This window comes from Artibeus jamaicensis, unplaced genomic scaffold (genome assembly GCF_021234435.1).
Source record: "Artibeus jamaicensis isolate MK-2021 breed Jamaican fruit bat unplaced genomic scaffold, CSHL_Jam_final contig_1819, whole genome shotgun sequence".
NCBI lineage: Eukaryota > Metazoa > Chordata > Mammalia > Chiroptera > Phyllostomidae > Artibeus > Artibeus jamaicensis.
In genome coordinates, this window is record NW_026521360.1 from 395,379 (window position 1) to 413,680 (window position 18,302).

At 35.7% G+C, this 18,302-nt stretch overlaps 1 protein-coding gene and 1 pseudogene across 1 annotated transcript in view; one reads left to right on the top strand and one right to left on the bottom strand.

The window, feature by feature from the left end:
* Positions 1-18,302, bottom strand: part of PCCA (propionyl-CoA carboxylase subunit alpha) — a 526,460-nt gene that overhangs the window by 186,129 nt on the left and 322,029 nt on the right. The gene's annotated exons all lie outside the window — the stretch shown is intronic.
* LOC119047881 (60S ribosomal protein L36a-like) lies at positions 7,817-12,188 on the top strand (annotated as a pseudogene).

The window sequence follows — 18,302 nt, forward strand, 5'->3', positions numbered from 1 at the left end:
TTTACAACTTTCTGATGAATTGACCTTTTTATCATTATTAAATATTCCCATTTATCTCCAATAACAATTTTTGTCTTAAAAAATGTTTGACATTAGCCCTGGCTGGTGTAGCTCAGTGGATTGGGCTTGGGCCTGCGAAGCAGACAATTGTGGTTCGATTCCCAGTCAGGGCACATGCCTGGGTTGCAGGCTGGTTCCCTGCAGGGGATGTGCAAAGGACAACCATACATTGATGTTTCTCTCCCTCTCTCCTTCCCTTCCCCTCTAAAGATAAATAAATAAATTTAAAAAATGTTTGACATTAGTAATACTAGTATTTCAAATATAGTATGTCTGATTAAGTCTTTCTGTCCTTTTATTTTAAAGCTGTAGTGTCTTTAAGTCTGAACTAGTCTACTGTAGAAACCATATACTTTGATCCTGTTTTTTATCCATTCTGCTAATACCTGCCCTTGATTAGTGTGCTTAATCCATTTATACTTAGTATTATTACTTATCAGGTAGGATTTACATTTGAATGGGTTTGGGTTTTTTTTGCTTTTTATGTGTCATTATCTTTTTGTTCTTCAAAACCCTCCATTAATGCCTTCTTTTGTTAAATATTTTCTAGGGTTCCATTGAAAGTCTCTTAATGTTTCATTTACTATTGTGTAAAGCAATTTTCTTAGTGGTTTATCTGGAGATTACAATGAGAAGCTCATCTTTAAATAATTGAGTTTGAATCAATGCTAACTTCATTGCAATAGCATATAGGAATCTTGCTCCAATATAGCTTCATTTCCTCTGTCTTCATTTGTCTTATTAGTACCATACAAAAGAGATCTGTATATATCTTGTGCCTAATGTCAATTTATAATTATTGATTTATGCAGCTGTCTTTAAATTAAATCAGAAAAAAAGATGTTACAAAATAAAAATTCATTTATATTGTATTTTATATTTACCAATGGAATCTTTACCAGTGTTATTATTCACATGTATTTAAGTTCCTATTTAGTGCCCTTTCATTTCACCCTGAATAGATTTTTTCATATTTCTTGAGGGGCTACATAGCTAGCAACAAAGGTTTTGTTTTGCTGGGAATTAATGTTTCTTTTCATTTTGAAAGGATAGTTTTGCTGGCTATAGAACTTTTTGTTGACATTCTCCCCACTGCCCCCCCACCCCAGCACTTTATATGTGCATCTCATTTTCTTCTGGGCTCCTTAGTATCTGATAAAATATACACTCTCAATCTTATTGAGGATCTCTTTTACATGATGAGTCATTTTTCTCTTGTTGTTTTTAATAATCTTTTGTTTTTGACATTTAACTCTGATATGTGCAGGTGTGGATCTCTTTGCGCTTACCCCATTTGGAGTTTTCCAAGCTTCTTTACTTTGCAAATTAATGTTTTTTGTAAGATTTTAAATATTTCAGCCATGACATTTAAATATTCTTTCTTCTCCTCTCCTTCTGAGAATCTCAGCATGTATATGTCGATACACCAACGGTATCTTACAAGTCTCTGAGGCTCTGCTCATTTTTCTTTCTGTTCCCCACATTGACTAAATCAAGTAGCCTCATTCAAATTTTCTGATTATTTCGTCTGTCAGTTCAAATCTACTGATGAGTCCCTGTAGTATACTTTTTCACTGTAGGAACTGTAATTTCATCTTGGGAATTTCTATTTACTTTTTTAGTAATTTCCATCTTTTTATTGGTATATTCTAATTCATGAGACATGTTTGCTATGCTGTTCTTTAATTCTTCCTGTCTGTACAGTTTCTATTTACTTTCTATCTTGTGAATGAGCCATGTGTTTCTTTGCAGGTCTTGTAACTACTTACCAAAAACTGGGAATTTTAAGAATGTGGCAAACCTACAAATGATATTCCTTCCACAAGGACAACGTGGCCTTTTCCCTAACAGTCTTCAGAGTTGATAATTATCATTTTAATGTCTTCCCTATACCATTCTACCCTAAGCTTCCTAAAGTACACAAACTACTTTGTTATCATTCTAAGCCCAAGCATCTTACAACATGGAGAGCTATTTGTTATTTTTGGAGTGAACTAATAATTCTAATTCTGTAGGTTAAAAGTTATCAGCATTAAACTGTATATTTAGGAATTAATTCTACCAAAAGAAAGTGACCTTTGTAAAGTATATAGCCCTAGGTCCAGGGCTATTACTTACATATGTGCACTCAAAAGAAATTAGTCTAACACACCATAAGAAAGTAGAAATTACAAAGAGCACTAAATCAAAAATCAGAAAATTGACAAATACAAACACAGTCCATTTAAAAGTTTTAAAACAAAAAGTAAAATAAAAGATACTTTTAAAGAAAAAATGAGCAGCTTAATTCAGTTTATCCTATACATTAATGTGAAAGCCTTAGTGATTTGCATAATGGTATATTAGGATACTTAAACAACTAGTATGCTAATATCTTCTAAAATGACAATGTTAGAATTCCAAAAACATACATTACTAGTCTCTGCTCTTCCTTTTCTTACACATTTCTTTATATTTCTTAGAATATTCTAAATTATCAAAATTTGCAGAACAAATTTCACTGAGTTTATTATTTGGGATCAAGGTGAAAATATAGCAGTATAAACAGAAAATTAAGTACTCAATTCAAAGAATCAAGATCTAAATATGTGCATTTTTACCCTTAGTAATCTATCATTATTATTGAATTATTTAAGAAAAAGATAGTACAAAAGTAAATAGCTAAACAGATGTTAATAAACACAATGCTCAAATCCATCTCCTAGAAGAGACTCCTAGTCCCATTGCAATCCATTACTTCATTTATCATCAAATACATAAATCATTGTGGTACACAAATAGAAAAAAAACATTATACTGAAAAATCAAGCAATGTCTTCCAAAGATATATTTTTTCATTTGCTCTAATTATATTACTCTTTTAAAGTTTTACTTATCTCACTAACAAATCTCTCTAAACCATCTTTAATTTTTTTTTGGAATAGGGCCATGTATATACACAAACATACAGATATTCTTCCACTGCCTATACAAAACTTCTTTACACAGATAGGCTGGTTTGGATTTTTAATACTAATCTTGGAATACATAAATTAATCATTTGACATTTTATTATTAAAGTAGTGATATTGTTGATTTAGTTTTGATTCAAAAATAAAGAATTTCATTATCCTATAAAACGTATCCAGAGTTCAAAGTATTTAAGGGGGGGTTAAACAAAATGCAAACATTTAATGCAACATTAAGCATTTGAAATAAAAACTTGATTGCCTACAGAAAGCATGCTATGCTGTTACCCTGGTGACAGGTTAAAAAAGGATTGTGAGTTGAATAGCTGTATGATATGAAATTAAAATGTTTCATATTGAACAATCCAAAATGAATTGGGAAAGGTTAGAGAAGAGGAGAGAGAAATCAATTCTCCAATGGCAATGGTGAATGGGAAAGTAGTATGAATAGGATTTGCCAGTAGGGTGCAACAGCTGCCAAATATCCTGCAGCCAAAGAATTACAATAATACTGATGAAGTGTGCAAGAGCTTTTGGAGTCATTGCAGGGATCAGAGAAATTCTTCTACAATAATGAGGCTATTTTGTATCCCATTCAGTTCTTATCATAGAATTCAAGCAAAGAAAAAACATTTTAAAATGTAACATTTATTTTAAAATGCAGAAATATGACATCTCATTCATTTAATCAACATTTTGTGCTTAATCTCACATAGATTTATAAATCATCCAAGACAGTCTAATTAAATAAATGAAAATATAACAGAGAGAGTAAAAGTAAAGCAAGCTTGAAAGGAAATAATTAAATTGATGTTTTCTCCCCTCTTGCTAATTTTAGGGGATTTATTGCTCAAATGAAAGTAGATATTTCCGATGGCTATGTATGTTTGTGAATATATGCCCGAAGTACTATTTTTTAGTTATACTGTCAGTCACAAAAACATTAACTCCATTGTTTAATGAAGTAGCTAATCAGAATAAATATAAAACAAATTTATATATAAAAGTTGTGTTTTATTGTGAAAATGTGTTCATAATTTGAAATGTCCTTTTAAATTCAGAGACATTTAAGCAAAAGAGCCAATATACAACTGTACAAAAATACTTTGTTTTACATAGGAATTATTTTCACATGGCTATTTTTTATGTTTCTTTTCCAAGCATATCTTTCAATTAAGATCATATTTCAAAATCTTAAACTTTTATCTTTTAATTTAAAACTTAATAATGGGTATATTAGTTTCAAATCTAAAAGCAGGGAAGGGCCCTTTTTAAATCGCAAGAAAAAAACAGATAATTGCATCTGTGAGGTAAAAATCACTAAAAAATTGATTTTCCATATTTATCAGGAAACCTAATGAGGAAAGAAAATACAATACAAATATAGACACAACAACTGTAATTCCAGTGAATATAATTTCCCATTATGCTACTATGACTAAAAGAGTTCAACTGATGACAGGCTCTGTGATGACAGGCTCTGTAGTCAGTCAAGATACTTGATATGTCCTACAAAGTTATGAGCTCAAAGTGGTGATTACACACTGCCTCCATACATCCAGAGTAATCCTCTACCAAAGAGAATGCTTCATTTTATAAAAGCTTTCAGGCTGAACTATTTTTATCAGCATAACTGCAGCCCATAATGAATGTGTTCCTTTTCTTGAGTCTTTAACCTCTGCTCAAATACCAAGAGAGAAACTAGAAGGGTAAAGTAGAAACCAGAAAGTGCAAGTGTTTGCCTCATACAATTCGAACAGGATCTGAGCTGGAAAAGATTTAGGGAATCATCCAACCCAACAATGTCATTTCTAAGAGGAGGAAACCAGAATCAAAAGTACAAATATTTGCACAAAGGCTTGTATCACCTTGATACTTGGTAGTGACAATGGGACCAAAATCCTGACTTTTGACATCTCACACAGTGCTGGTTCCACCATGCCAACCACTGTGAAATTTAAGTGCCGGGTGAAGTAACCAAAACAATCAAAGATGATCTTATTTTACTAAACCAAATGACCAAATGGAGGGAATGTAATAAAACACCTACACAGAATTCTGAGTATCCACAGTGTTTTAAAGATGTTGGAAACATAATCAAACTCTGCACTGCCAGGGACCACTAATATCACATATCCAAATTTAACTGCCACACTTTCCACTCAACGGTCTTTTAAAAAATACTTTTATATATGCTTTTATTATTCACCTGTTAACTCCATATTATGACAATCATGTGCTAGTTTTCAGCAGTTACATCCCATTTCTCATGACTACATTAAGGATGTGATTAATTGGAAAACAGGGAGACCAGAGACACAGCCAGTGGTAACACTACACAGCCTATGCCATTTCAATACAACTGTTAAGTTCATTCACTTGACATTCTTGAAAACTGTTCTTGTCAAGGAATCCTACAACCACCACATTGTTAAAATCAATGGTCTACAATTATTCTTTGTACCTGATATATTTCAGAGGAACAGTCCTGCCTGTCCCGATTACCTTTTTTCTCTCGGCTCTCTGAAACCCACCCCTGCCTACTTCTCTACCTATGTTCTCTGTGGTTTCTTCTCAGTCTCCTTTGGTGATTTGCCTCATTTTCCTGACTTGCTAATGTGGAGTGTCCAGGGCCTCTGCTCCTAACTAGTCTCCCAATTTCTACTCTTACCCTCTTACAGTTGCTTACCATAGGAAAGCCACATGATCTTGTCAATACAAATGTCAAATCAAGCTCTTTTTTGTTGAAGACCATTAAATGTATCCTATTTCATTCAGAGTAAAGGCTGAAGTCCTTACAATAGCTTGCCTAACAGAATTTTTTCTGTAATACTCTATAGCAGGGGTGTCAAACTCACTTTCACTGGGGGCCATATCAGCCTTGTGGTTGCTTTCAAAGGGCTAAAATAATTTTAGGACCATATAAATGTAACTACTCCTTAACTGTTAAGGAGTTGAAATTACATTTGGCCCTTTGAAGGCAACTGTGAAGCTGATGTGGCCCCCAGTGAAAATGAGTTTGACACCCCTGCTCTACAGCTTTCTTACTCCTCTCAAGATACACTGGCCTCCTTGCTATTTCTCAAGCAGGCCAGGCATACCTTGACTTCAAGTGCTTTGCATTTTACTGTCTCCTCTGACTGGAAGGTTCTTTCACTAGAAATTCACATGACTTACTCTCTTCCTTCTTCAGGTCTTTAATATAAATCATCTCATCTTGATAATGCTTCCTGCCATCTACTTCCCTGTGATCTAAATTTAAACTGCCACTACCTTACCATCCACCTCCAGAATGCTCTATATCACTTCCCTGTTTTTTCATCAAAATATTTATCATTTGATATACTACATATTTTACTAATCTGTTGTCTCTGTCTACCCTCCATGTAAAGGTAAACTCAATAAGGGTAGGATCTTTTTAAGTCCTTTGTTCCCTGCTAAAATCCCCAAATTTTCTAACCCAATTCTTATAATGATCAATCAGTGATTTTAAAAGACATATAATTAGCCCTGATTGGTGTGGCTCAGTTGACTGGGCACTGTTCCACAAAGCAAAAGCTAGCCAGTTTGATTTCAGCTCCCAGGCAGTCCCCAGCCAGGGTGCATACAAGAAGCAAATGATGGATATTTCTGTGCATATTGATGTTTCTCTCCCTCCTTTCTCCTCTCTGTAAATAAATAAATATTTTTTAAAAATTAATTATATTTAATATCTATATCTGATTCCCTCATTCATTAAGAAATGAAAGGATACATCTTTAACAAAAGAAAAACTATTTCAAACCAACAGCAAACATGATTGTTGATGCTGAAACACTCAAGACATTCCAGTTAGTCAGGAAACTAAGAAGTATATACCACTGCACTACTTTTGAAATAAATAGAATTTTTGCCATTAGATTTAAAAAGTTAGGGAGAGATAGCTAAAATTTTATGGACATTATGTTAAATATTTTACATTTCATTTCACATTGACAAAAACTCTTTACAAACTACTATTATCTTCACATTACAGATGAGGAAACTGTGTCTAAGAAAGGTTAAATAATTTATCCTAAAATAAGAGCTATGCATTGGCAGAACCAGGGGGAGATCCAGCTATCTGGCACAATAGCCTGTGCTCTTAAACATAAAACTATACTGGAAGTTCTAGCCTAAGAAGAAGACAAGAAAAATAAATAGTATAGCTCATAGTTGTAGTGGTCAACTTAATTGATTATTTAATATCTATTTCACACCAGAAAATTATCAAGAAAATCATGATAATCCAATTCCCTTTTCAAAGATTGGTTTAGGAATGAATGGGCAGGTTTACTTCTGGTCAGTGAGAACTAAGAATTAGCTTGCTAGGTAACATCTGGGAAAGATTTCCACATTAAGAGACAGACACAATCTTCTGAACCTTATCTAGACTTAACTCCTGTAACTTCTGCAGCTATCCTGCTATCTCAGCCTTATGATAAAGCACATACAAAGAAAAAAGCAAATCGAAGGGAACTTCAGAGAACTGGCATCAGCAGGTGAACACATTGAGCCTTGTCCTTCCTGTCCTCTGAACCATCCTTTTAAAGTGAGATGAAAACTATGTCAGTTCAAATCAGGGTTGCTGTTACCTGTAACCAAAAGCATTCCAAGTGATTTAGAAGATTACGTGATTGCCCCTTCTAAAATCAAATACAAAGTCGTTAAATGGATTTTTTAAGTTTAGGAGAAATTGTAATAAAAAATATAAACACTAAACTTATAGAAACAGAAATTACAATGGTGGTTGCAGAGGACTGTGAGAAGAGGAAATAGGAAGTCACACTATGGGTATAGAGATTCGGTTCTGCAAGATGAAAAAGTTCGAGAGATCTATTGCACAACATCATGCATACAATTAACATTTATGTACTGGACACTTAAAAATGGTTAAGATGGTAGATTTTATGTCTTTTTTACCACAACAATAAAAGAAATACAAATATCATTAGCTTCTCTTTATAAAACCAATAATCATTTAGAAAATGAAAAAAAATCACATCCATAACAATACGATATATAAGTAACATAGAAAAATAAAACAAAAATATAAACTACCTGAGTAAATAAGAAATATACACTTATAGTAAGAAAAGTTATAAAGCTTTAATGACATAAAAAGAAGTACCAATAGTCATATCATATTTTTTAAAAATCTTCAACATTTGATGTCAATTCTATCCACATTTACCATAACTTCAAGCCAATTCCAATATTGAAATGCTTTCAAAGCTCAGCAGGAAAAACAGTCAATAAAGATTCAGGAAATAAGTTATTGGCTTAAGAATAGAATGACAAAATGGTGGAAATTAAGAGAAAACTCCAGAAATAGATCATAATATATTTAGAGTTTTTCATAAAATGAATGTGACATTTAATAATCAATAATGAAAAGACAGACAAGAAAAATAGGATTGATTCTACTCGTTAGCTATACAAAAAAGTAAAATTAGCTTGTCAATGTAATAAAGGAAAACTATAAAATAGTGAAAATGGAATATATGTAAATGTTTTATATAATCTTAGATTTTTTAAATAAATAAAAACAGCCCCGGCTGGTATAGCTCAGTGGATTGAGCACGGGCCTGTGAACCAGAGTATCGTGGTCCAATTCCCAGTCAGGGCACATGCCTGGGTTGCAGGCCAGTTCCCACCAAGGGACGCATGAGAGGCAACCATACATTGATATTTCTCTCCCTCTCTTCTTCCCTTCCCCTCTAAAGATAAATAAATAAAATATTTTTTAAAAAAAGAAGCCACAAAGAAAAAAATAACTTGACTATGCAATATTTAAAACAACTCTAATGGCATCTCATTTGCTGAATTATAAGACATGTTATTATTTACTTCACTGAAGATAACTTGATCCAGTTTCTACTTTCTTATCATATTTGTAGCTACTTGATATGAACAAATAAAAAGATACCACTTCTTGCTCTTGATAGTTTTTTAGCTTATCTAGAAAGCATTTACTTGGTTTTGCATCACAATATAAAATTCATGACATAATTTATTAAAATTAGGTGAAAGAATACGGATATTAAACTAAACATTATTATACAGGTTTGTTATACAGGCTATGATATGAAATACCATAGACATATATTTCATATGTCTATGAAACAGGACACAATACATATTATTCCCACTATAGGTAAACTTAAAATACAACATACCAAAGGTCACACTACTAATAAATGGTATGGTTATGACTATAATCCAGACTTTTAATCTAAATTTTAGTCTAGAAAAGAGAAAACTAAACCACAGAATGTCTTTATATAACATGCATACATCCTTATATGTGTGTGGTGTATGTTTGTGTGTGGGCATGCAAGTCACACAAGTGAGAGAAAAAAAGAAAAAGAAGAGAAAGGGAAAAGAAAGCAGTAGAAAGAAAGAGAGGAGGGCAAGGAGGTAAGAGAAGGAGGAAAAGGGAAGAGAAGGAGGGAGAAGAGATGGAAAGTGTGCATTTGCACACGTGAGAGTAAGTACACACTCACTGTTACTGACTGAATGTCCATCCCCCAGCACACCAAATTCACATGCAGAAATATAATGACCAATGTTTTGATATTTGGAAAATGAAGTTTAGAGTGTAATTAGGTCATGAGGGTGGAGTACTCATGAATGGTGCCTTTATAAGAAGAGGCCAGAGAGCTAGCTTACCCTTTTTTGCCAAATGAGGATATAAGAAGTAAGGTTTCTGCAAATAAGAACAGAGCCCTTACCAAAACCCGACCAAGCACACTAATCTTGAACTCCCAGCCTCCCAATAAATATTTCTTTTTAAAAATATGTAGGGAAAATATAGAATCTAAAGAACTTGAGACATGTGGTCATAAACTAAAGGGGGGGAATAGTGGGGGAGAGGTGTGCAGGGTGGAGGGGAATGAAGGGGGGAAATAGAACAAACGTAATGGCATAATCAATAAAATTTAAAAAAATTAAAAAGTATGTTTTATTGATTATGCTATTCCAGTTGTCCCATTTCCCCCGCTTCATTCCCCTTCACCCTGCACACCCTCTCCACCCACATTCCCCCACTTTAGTTCATGTCCATATGTCCTAAGTTCATTAGCATCTACATTTCCCATACTATTGTTGCTCTCCCCCTGTCTATTCTCTACCTACCATCTATACTACTTATTCTCTGTACCTTTTCCCCCCTCTCCTCCTCCCACTCCACTGTTGCTGATCCTCCATTTCCGTGGTTCTGTTCCTGTTCTAGTTGTTTGCTTAGTTTATTTTTGTTCTTGTTTTAGGTGTGATTGTTAATAATTGTGAGTTTGCTGTCATTTTACTATACATGTTTTTTACCTTCTTTTTCTTCGATAAGTTCCTTTAACATTTCATAAAATAAGGGCTGGGTGATGATGAACTCCTTTAACTTGACCTTATCTGAGAAGTGCTTTATCTGCCCTTCCATTCTAAATGAAAGCTTTTTAAGCCACCCAGTCTACGGTAATTTGTTTTATAACTCAAGCTAAGACACAAATATTTCTGTCTTGCTATCCTTGGAGTTATAAAGAGACACTACTTTTGTGGGGGAATAGGTTAAAATATTTTATAAATAAACTACCAAATCACAAAGATTGAACTCATTTCACAGCATACACATAAATAAATTCCAAATGGATTAAAGAGTTAAATGTTGCTGATTAAGGTGTTTAGAATTTTGAACACATCCTCTGGGGAATGGTGAAAAATGCAAACAAAAAAGGAAGCAAGAAAGCAAAAAGAGGCCAATGAAATCTAGTAATTTACTATACATCTGCAGTAAAAAATTACTTTTATAAAACCAAGTAATCAACATTTACTGTCAAACTGCTTAAAACAGATGTATATATGAAAACAACAGTGCCCATATTCACCTCAGCATGGCTTAGCCCAGAGGACTGACATCTAACAGGAAGTCAAAGGCTTAGTCTGAGCCACATTTTCTGCCAAATTCTCAAAAGATATCAAGTAATCAAGGAATACAAAGCAGCCCTCTGCTAGGGAAGACAGATTTGGTCACCAGACATTCTCCCTAGGTGTGATAAATTAGGTAGTTTAGCAGAAAGATTAAATTGTGAAATTAGAAAGTTTAAGTGATAAAGCATAAGAAAGGCTAGAAGACAATTTGCATAATTTCAAAACCTACCAAAAGAAAGCAACAGATGCAGAAATGCCAATGGAGAAGGGAGGAAAGACAGAAATTTAGAGAGAACAGAGCAGCATTCTCACTACATTAGCTAAGAAGCTTGGGATGGCAGAGGTGGGTCTGAACTAGAGCAAAGCAAGGGGCGGGCCTACCTCAGAACGTGAATCCAGACTTGTGAGCAACATTTGGATCTTTGAAAAACAGGCTCTATGAGCAAAACTAAACAGAAGATTACTGAAAGAGACAAAATTGCTTTATTTTTTCCTCCAACCATTATTAGTGAGGTAAAGTATTATACCAAATCACAATGCCAACAAATAATTTTGGCTTCAAATAACATGAAATGATTGCTTAACACTACTTTTTAAAAAAATCTTCACCTGAGAATATGTTTACTAATTTTAGATGGTGTGGCGGCGGGGGGGTGGGGGGGGGGGGGGGGGGGGTGGCGACATTGATGTGAGAGAGAAACATCAATCGGTTGCCTCCTGTGTGCACCCCCACCAGGAATCAAACCAGCAACCAAGGTATGTGCCCTGACTTGGGAACCTGCAAACTTTTGGTGTATGAGACAACACTCCAACCAACTGTGCCACTGGCCAAGGGCTTAACACAACTTTTAATCATTCATTTCTATCAATAAAGGGGTTTAAGAAAAAACTTTTTATGCCATTAGCGCTCTTGCAAACCTGGTAAATATTCCTAAAACTCACTAGACTTTCTGTAAGAAGTGTGGCAAGCATTAACCCCACAAAGTAACACAGTAAAAGAAGGGCAAGGACTCTCTGTACGCGCAGGGAAAGTGGTGTTCTTATGAGAGGAAGCAGAGTGGCTATGGTGGGCAGACTAAGCCAATTTTCTGAAAAAAGGCTAAAACTACAAAGAAGATTGTGCTGAGGCTTGAATGCATTGAGCCCAAATGAAGATCTAAGAGAATGCTAGCTATTAAGAGATGCAAAAAATCTAAAGTAGGATGAGGTAAGAAGGGAAAAACCCAAGTGACCCAGTTCTAAGCTTTATTTTTTGTTTTATTATGTGACAATAAAATCTTGAGGATATGTTAAAAAAAAAGAAAAGAATAATTATAAAGAAAAATAACTCTATGGTAAGTTAGCATGTGTTAATGTAAAACCTTAACTATGTTAACCAAATTTACAGTCATTCTAAAAAACATTGCTATTATTTCTAACATTATTTTTTCTAAAATACATTGTTATTTTTTTCAGTATCCAAATACTATGGATACGTACTATTAATGTCTTTTTCCAAGTCATAAATGATGAAAGAGTAAAATCCATAAAGGAACTGCAAAAATAAAATCAGCAGCCAAAACAAGCAACACAAGGAAGGGCTGCAGGCCACTGGATTTGGAAGCATAAACATTACATGAGTAACCCATGACAGAGCAATATGTAGCCACACCTGGAGGCTGACAATTACACTCCATTCCCAAGCCAATAATGAAAACATAACTCTAAAGCCAAAATGTGAAGATTTAATCTCCTTACATTAGCTTTGGTGTTAGGGACCACTTTTGTGAACAAGCAAAAATAAGACCAACATATTTGTGTAGATATTATAGGTCTCTATTGTTATGTATGATACCAATTTTACAATAAACTAGCTCACTGAAGAAATCAGTTGAATAGAAAATAAACTAACCAAAAATAAATAATTGCTTGTTACACAGATAATATGTGAGCAATTATGTATATAACTGAACCTTTGGCCTACATCTTTTATTAATGTAATTTTTGGAAACTTAAAAGTGTAATGAGTTCAACAGTGGGATCAGAGGAGAAGGATCCTGGGATAATAGTGGAATAGGAAGCACCAAAAGTCTGTCCTCCCAACTTGACAACAATTGCATTAGCAGAGACTGTCTGATGTAAATATTTTGGAACTGTGGAATCCAGTTGAAGGTTTGCAACTTTCAGGAGAAGATATGGTAAACTGCAGTCAACTTTAGCTGGTATCATGGTAGCAGCCCTCCATTTCCCCACCTCCAGACATATTCAGACGGTCGTGCACTTATTCCTGAAGCAGCTTACACACAACATGTGGGAAGCCAGAGTGGGCACAAAATCCATGTCCTCCAATTATTTTGGATCTGGGCTCTGATTGTTGATAGCTTCTTCTAATCACAGAAGGTGAAGACAAAAGTGAGAACTCTTCTTTACTGTACAGACCTCACCCCACTGCCTTTGCCCACTGAAGTGACTTACAGGGATTTAAAAGGTCAGTGACCCCTTTTCTGCCCTGCTTCATTTTTTACCAGAGTTAGACATTACCAGAGTCAGACATTAAACACTAAGACTTCAAAAACAACTGTACTTATTAGGTAAATTAGAAAGTGACAACATGTCTAAGGAAAGGCTAAAAAAACCCTGAGAAGACCTTATATTTATACCATGGACTCATCGTTGGTATAGAGACAGCTTACAATAGTCAAACAAATTTTAAAAGTAACCAAAAAAAAACAAAAGCAAATCTTGGGAAGGAAGAAGAAAGTGATGTCTAGAGTACCTCATTACTACATTCAAACGTCTAGTGTTCAAAAACTGTGTAAGTCATACAAAGAAATAGGAAAGTATGGCCTACACAAAATCAACAGAAATACTACCCAAAATAAGACCAAATACACAAGACAAAGATTTTAAAACAACTGTCTTAAAGATAGTCAAAGAACTAAAACAAGATATGGAAAAAAATCAAGAAAATGATGTGTAAACAAAATGAAAATATCAGTAAAGAGACAGAAAACCTAAAAAAAAATTTAAATTATGGAGCTGAAAAGTACAATTGGAATAAAAAAACTAACTAAAGAATTCAAAAGCATAATTAGGCAGGCAAAAGAGACAATAACCCTCTTATTCTATTATTGTCCTATTAAAGATAGGACAATAGAAATTATCAAGTGTGAAAACAAATAAAAAAGACTGAAGAAGACTGAACAGATCCTTCTGTGATAGCATAAAGATGCTCAACATATTCATTGTGCTGTTGGCTTCATAAAAAGAGTTTGGGAGTCTTCCATCATTTTGGATTTTTTTAGAATAGTCTGTGAAGGATAGGGGTTAGCTCTTCCTTAAATGCTTTGTAGAATTCTCCTGTGAAACCATCTGGTCCAGGGCTTTTGTGTGACAGGAGTTTTTTGATTACTGCTTCAATTTCATCTGCTGTTATTGGTCTGTTCAGGTTTTCTGCTTCTTCTCCATTGACTTTTGGAAGATTATATTTTTCTAGAACTTCATCGATTTCACTCAGGTTTTCAAATTTCTTGGTATACAGTTCTTCATAGTAATTTCTTACAATCCCTTCTATTTCTGTGGTGTCAGTTGTAATCTCTCCTCTTTCATTTCTGACTGTGTTTATTTGGGTCCTCTCTCCTTTTTTTCTTGATGAGCCTGCTTAAAGGCTTGTCGATTTTGTTTATCTTTTCAAAGAACAAGCCCCTGGATCCACTGATCCTTAGAATTTTAGTCTCTATGTCATTTAATTCTGCCCTGACCTTGGTTATTTATTTCCTTCTACTTGCTCTGGGCTGTCTTTGTTGTTGCTCCTCGAGTTTTTGTAGGCATAGGGTTAGGTTGTTTGTTTGAAATGTTTGTATCTTCTTTAGGTAGGCCTGTATTGCTATGAACTTCCCTCTCAGGACTGCCTTCGTTGTGTGCCACAAGTTTTGATCTGTTGTGAGTTCATTTTCATTTGTTTACAGAAACGTTTTGATTTCTTCCCTAATTTCATTCTTGACCCATTCGTTGTTTAATAGCATGCTATTCAATCTCCATGATTTTGAGTGTTTGGGATTTTTTCCCTTGGGGTTGGTTTCTAGTTTTAGTCCCTTGTAGTTGGAGAAAATGCTTGGTATGATTTCAGTTTTCTTGAATTTGTTGAGGCTTGTTTTGTGTCCTATCATGTGGTCTATCTTTGAAAATGTTCCATGTGCATTTGAAAAGAATGTGCATTTAGCTTCTTTGGGATGAATGTCTCTATATATATCAGTTAAGTCCATTTCATCTAGGACACTGTTCAATGCCTCAATATCTTTTTAATATTTTGTTTGGAAGATCTGTCCATTTTTGACAGTGCTAGAGGGGAACACAGGCAAGAAAATCTCAGATACTTCATGCAGCAACATTTTTACTGATATATCCCCTAGAGCAAGGGACATAAAGAAAAGAATAATCGAATAGGATCTCATCAAAATAAAAAGCTTCTGCGCGGCTAAAGAAAACAGTATTAAAATGAAAAGAGAACCAACCATATGAGAAAACATATTTGTCAATGATACCTCAGACAAGGGTTTAATCTCAAAAATATATAAAGAACTTACATGACTCCACTCTAAGAAGACAAGCAACCCAATTAAAAAATGGGCAAAGGACTTGAACAGACACTTCTCTAAGGAGCACATACAGAGGATCCAGAGACACATGAAAAGATGCTCAATATTGCTAGCTATCAGAGAGATGCAAATTAAAACCACAGTGAGTTACCACTTCACACCAGTCAGAATGGCCATCAAAAACAAAGCAACAAGCAAGGAACAACAAATGTTGGAGAGGCTGTGGAGAAAAGGGAACTCTAGTTCACTGTTGGTGGGATTGCAGACTGGTAGAAGCACTATGGAAAACAATATGGAATTTTCTCAGAAAATTAAAAATGGATCTTCCTTTTGACCCAAAAATTCCATTGCTAGGATTATATCCTAAGAACCCTGAAATGCCAATTGAAAAGAACCTATGCACCCTAAAGTTCATAGCAGCACAATTTACAATAGCTAAGTGTTGGAAGCAACCTAGGTGCCCATCAGTAAATGAATGGATCCAAAAGCTATGGTACATTTACACAGTGGAATTCTATGCAGCAGACAGGAGGAGCTCCTACCCTTTGCAACAGCATGGATGGAACTGGAAAGCATTATGCTGAGTGAAATAAGCCAGGCATTGAAAGACAAATACCATATGATCTCACCTTTAACAGGAACGTAATCAACAAAACAAACAAACAAGCAAAATATAACCAAACACACTGAAATTGAGAACAGGCTGACAGTGGCCAGAGAAGAGAAGAGAGTGAATTTCAGGGAAATTCCAGGGGAAATGGGGAAGGGTTTACAGGATCAAGTATAAAAGACACATGGACAAAAACTAGGGGCGTGGAAATGGGAGGGAGGTGGAGAGGGCTGGGTGGGTGGGCTGGGATGGGAGTAAAAGACGGAAAACTGTACTTGAACAACAACTAAAATAAAAATAATTAAAAAAAAAACAAAACACAAAAACACACATTCATTGTAAGAGGTGAGAAAAAGAGGTAAGAAAAAAAGCCAAAAAGAATATCTGGACGACTTCCGCCAAGATGGAGGTTTAGGTGGATGTGCCGTGCCTCCTCACACAACCGAGTTTAGGGACAACTAAATATTAGCATCAGAAAACACAACCAGAACACGGAAAACTGAACTTTTCGGAAGTCCGCTAACAACAAATTCTTCAGCCCGACCGGTAAGGGCGAAACCGGCGTCTGGTGAGGAGTTACAAAGGAGGGCTCGGTCGGACCCGGGCGAGGAATCCAGACGCGAGAATCCAGACACACGGGTTCCAAACCCAGGATTGGACCTAGTGAGCGACCGAGCAACCCACCGGGTGAGCGACTGCAGAGGAGACAGTGGGGAGGCGGTGCAGCGTGTTGACTGCGGTTGCCTAATTGCGCGCGAGCGAGGGAGTGGGCGGTTGGACCGGCCGCGGCGATAGATGGCGGCCGCAGCGACGATAGAGGGCGCCGCCATTTCCCCGCTCTGACCACGCCCCCTCATACAGCGTCACAACCAAGCGACCTGGGACTCCAAGGCGCCGCTTCTCCCACTTAAAGGGCCAGAACAGACCAAAAATGTCGCAGGAAGACCTCAAAGCCCCACAGATAAATCTAAGTGACGAAGAAATAGCAAAACTCTCAGACGCACAGTTTAAAACACTGGTCATCAGCTTCCTCACAGATCTGGTTGATTATAGCCACAAATTAGAGAAACATATGAAGGCTAAATTAAGGGAAATGAATGGAATTCCACAGGAAACCCATAGAGATGAAAAGGAAACTGGGACTCAAATCAATGGAGTGGACCAGAAGAAACCAAATAATGGCCAAACAGAAAAGAGTCAAGGAGCAAGAATTCAAAGAAATGAGGAGAGTCTTAGGAACCTCCAGGACATCTTTAAACGCTCCAATATCCGAATTATAGGGGTACCAGAAGGGGGAAAGACACAACCACCAGTGGAAAAACTATTTGAACAAATAATAAAAGAAAATTTCCCCAATCTGGCAAAGGAAATAGACTTCCAAGAAATCCAAGAAGCCCAGAGAGTACCAAAAAAGTTGGACTCAAGAAGAAACACACCAAGGCATATCATAATTACATTAGCCAAAATTAAAATGAAGGAGAGAATCCTAGAAGCAGCAAGAGATAAGGGGACAATCACCTACAAAGGAGTCCCCATCAGACTGTCAGCAGATTTCTCAAAAGAGACCTTACAGGCAAGAAGGGGCTGGAAAGAAATATTCCAAGTCATGAAATCTAAAGACCTACATGCAAGATTGCTCTATCCAGCAAAACTTTCATTTAGAATGGAAGGACAGATAAGGTGCTTCTCAGATAAGACCAAATTCAAGGAGTTCATCATCACCAAGCCCTTATCATATGAAATGTTAAAGGGACTTATCGAAGAAAAAGAAGTTAAAGAAACATGAACAGTGAAAGGACAACAAACTCACAGTTATTAAGAACCACACCTAAAACGAAAGCAAACTAAAAGGACAGCTAGATCAGGAGTGGAAACATAGAAATGAAGATCTCAAGGAGGGTTAGCAACAGGGGAGTGGGAGGAGGAGATGGGGGGAGAAGGTACAGAAAACAAGTAGCATAGACAGTAGATAGAAAATAGATGGGGGGGGGGGGGCAAGAATAGCATGGGAAATGTAGAACCTAAAGGACTTGAGACACATGGACATAAACTAAAGGGGGGTAATGGTGGGGTTGAGGGGGCAGGGTGGAGGGGAATGAAGGGGGGAATAAAACAACTGTAACAGCATAATCAATTTAAAAAAATAAATTAATTAAAAAAAAAAGAATA